Here is a 2,500-nt window from a genome sequence, read left to right as displayed (position 1 = left end):
TATATACAATCCACAGAAAGTGTAATCCAAAGTTTGCAGGTGGTGAATGGAAAGGTGAGCTCTAAAATTAGCAACTCCTCAATCCAACAGTTTGGTGACTGTCCTTTGTTTGTCATGCTGCTCTCTTATACAGTTGTACTTCCTGCTTCCTGTCATGTGTCTAGACACATGACAGGCCAACCATCCATTTATTAAAGACACATACACTTAAAATGTTAAGAGTAATAAAATGGCCTAAAAAACATGTAAAACACTTAAAACTCTATAATACATGTAAATGATTGTAATAAATAGAGCGGTAAAACACGTCTTTCTAAAAGCCAGCATATTATATAAATAGTGAAGAAAAGGCAAAAGCTTACAGCATCTGGTATTCCCAGGCGGTCTCCCATCCAAGTACTAACCAGGCCCGACGCTGCTTAGCTTCCGAGATCAAACGAGATCGGGCGCTCTCAGCGCGGTATGGCCATAAGCGAGGGCTGCTCCAAAAAGTGGGCTATTTAAAGATCAGCCTCCGTAAAAGCCAGCATATTATATAAATAGTGAAGAAAAGGCAAAAGCTTACAGCACCTGGTATTCCCAGGCGGTCTCCCATCCAAAGTACTAACCAGGTCCGACGCTGCTTAGCTTCCGAGATTAGACGAGATCGGGCGCTCTCAGCACGGTATGGCCATAAGCGAGGGCTGCTCCAAAAAGTGGGCTATTTAAAGCCTCCGTAAAAGCCAGCATATTATATAAATAGTGAAGAAAAGGCAAAAGCTTACAGCACCTGGTATTCCCAGGCGGTCTCCCATAAAAGTGTAACAATCGGCCTTATCAGCCGAGTTACAAGACTAAAATGGGGTCAGATTTAACTGTGAGAGATGACTAGTGGTTAAAAGAATGAGACATAAAAGAAAATTGGTTTAAATAGATTTGGTGTATTTACACGGTTCACATAAAAGACTTTAAAACAACACGATAAAACTTGGTAAACTCTGTTAAAAGAATACAGTTCATTTGTCCATACCCTAAAAACAGGTAAACTCTGTTAAAAGAATACAGTTCATTTGTCCATACCCTAAAAACAGTCCAAGAACCCCAGTGTGTTGATAAGTCCAATATGAGTGTCCACCAGTGTATATACAATCCACAGAAAGTGTAATCCAAAGTTTGCAGGTGGTGAATGGAAAGGTGAGCTCTAAAATTAGCAACTCCTCAATCCAACAGTTTGGTGACTGTCCTTTGTTTGTCATGCTGCTCTCTTATACGGTTGTACTTCCTGCTTCCTGTCATGTGTCTAGTCACATGACAGGCCAACCATCCATTTATTAAAGACACATACACTTAAAATGTTAAGAGTAATAAAATGGCCTAAAAAACATGTAAAACACTTAAAACTCTATAATACATGTAAATGATTGTAATAAATAGAGCGGTAAAACACGTCTTTCTAAAAGCCAGCATATTATATAAATAGTGAAGAAAAGGCAAAAGCTTACAGCACCTGGTATTCCCAGGCGGTCTCCCATCCAAGTACTAACCAGGCCCGACGCTGCTTAGCTTCCGAGATCAGACGAGATCGGGCGCTCTCAGCGCGGTATGGCCAAAAGCGAGGGCTGCTCCAAAAAGTGGGCTATTTAAAGATCAGCCTCCGTAAAAGCCAGCATATTATATAAATAGTGAAGAAAAGGCAAAAGCTTACAGCACCTGGTATTCCCAGGCGGTCTCCCATAAAAGTGTAACAATCGCCTTATCAGCCGAGTTACAAGACTAAAATGGGGTCAGATTTAACTGTGAGAGATGACTAGTGGTTAAAAGAAAGAGACATAAAAGAAAATTGGTTTAAATAGATTTGGTGTATTTACAAGGTTCACATAAAAGACTTTAAAACAACACGATAAAACTAGGTAAACTCTGTTAAAAGAATACAGTTCATTTGTCCATACCCTAAAAACAGTCCAAGAACCCCAGTGTGTTGATAAGTCCAATGTGAGTGTCCACCAGTGTATATACAATCCACAGAAAGTGTAATCCAAAGTTTGCAGGTGGTGAATGGAAAGGTGAGCTCTAAAATTAGCAACTCCTCAATCCAACAGTTTGGTGACTGTCCTTTGTTTGTCATGCTGCTCTCTTATACAGTTGTACTTCCTGCTTCCTGTCATGTGTCTAGTCACATGACAGGCCAACCATCCATTTATTAAAGACACATACACTTAAAATGTTAAGAGTAATAAAATGGCCTAAAAAACATGTAAAACACTTAAAACTCTATAATACATGTAAATGATCGTAATAAATAGAGCGGTAAAACACGTCTTTCTAAAAGCCAGCATATTATATAAATAGTGAAGAAAAGGCAAAAGCTTACAGCACCTGGTATTCCCAGGCGGTCTCCCATCCAAGTACTAACCAGGCCCGACGCTGCTTAGCTTCCGAGATCAGACGAGATCGGGCGCTCTCAGCGCAGTATGGCCATAAGCAAGGGCTGCTCCAAAAAGTGGGCTATTTAAAGATCAGC

General features: G+C 40.3%; 4 non-coding genes across 4 annotated transcripts; all 4 read right to left on the bottom strand.

Annotated features, from left to right (window-relative positions):
• Nucleotides 1-355: 355 nt before the first annotated feature.
• Nucleotides 356-474, bottom strand: LOC141318139 (5S ribosomal RNA). The gene has a single exon (XR_012352472.1). It is a non-coding gene; the product is annotated as a 5S ribosomal RNA (ribosomal RNA).
• An 84-nt stretch (nucleotides 475-558) lies between these two features.
• Nucleotides 559-678, bottom strand: LOC141346005 (5S ribosomal RNA). Its single transcript, XR_012357123.1, has one exon. It is a non-coding gene; the product is annotated as a 5S ribosomal RNA (ribosomal RNA).
• A 796-nt stretch (nucleotides 679-1,474) lies between these two features.
• LOC141312867 (5S ribosomal RNA) lies at nucleotides 1,475-1,593 on the bottom strand. Its single transcript, XR_012349364.1, has one exon. It is a non-coding gene; the product is annotated as a 5S ribosomal RNA (ribosomal RNA).
• A 750-nt stretch (nucleotides 1,594-2,343) lies between these two features.
• Nucleotides 2,344-2,462, bottom strand: LOC141311067 (5S ribosomal RNA). Its single transcript, XR_012348538.1, has one exon. It is a non-coding gene; the product is annotated as a 5S ribosomal RNA (ribosomal RNA).
• Between the last annotated feature and the right edge of the window lie 38 nt (nucleotides 2,463-2,500).

Source organism: Garra rufa, chromosome 1 (assembly GCF_049309525.1).
Source record: "Garra rufa chromosome 1, GarRuf1.0, whole genome shotgun sequence".
Classification (NCBI taxonomy): domain Eukaryota; kingdom Metazoa; phylum Chordata; class Actinopteri; order Cypriniformes; family Cyprinidae; genus Garra; species Garra rufa.
The sequence above is the reverse complement of the archived record's forward strand: the minus strand, read 5'-3'. Positions and strand labels throughout refer to the sequence as shown.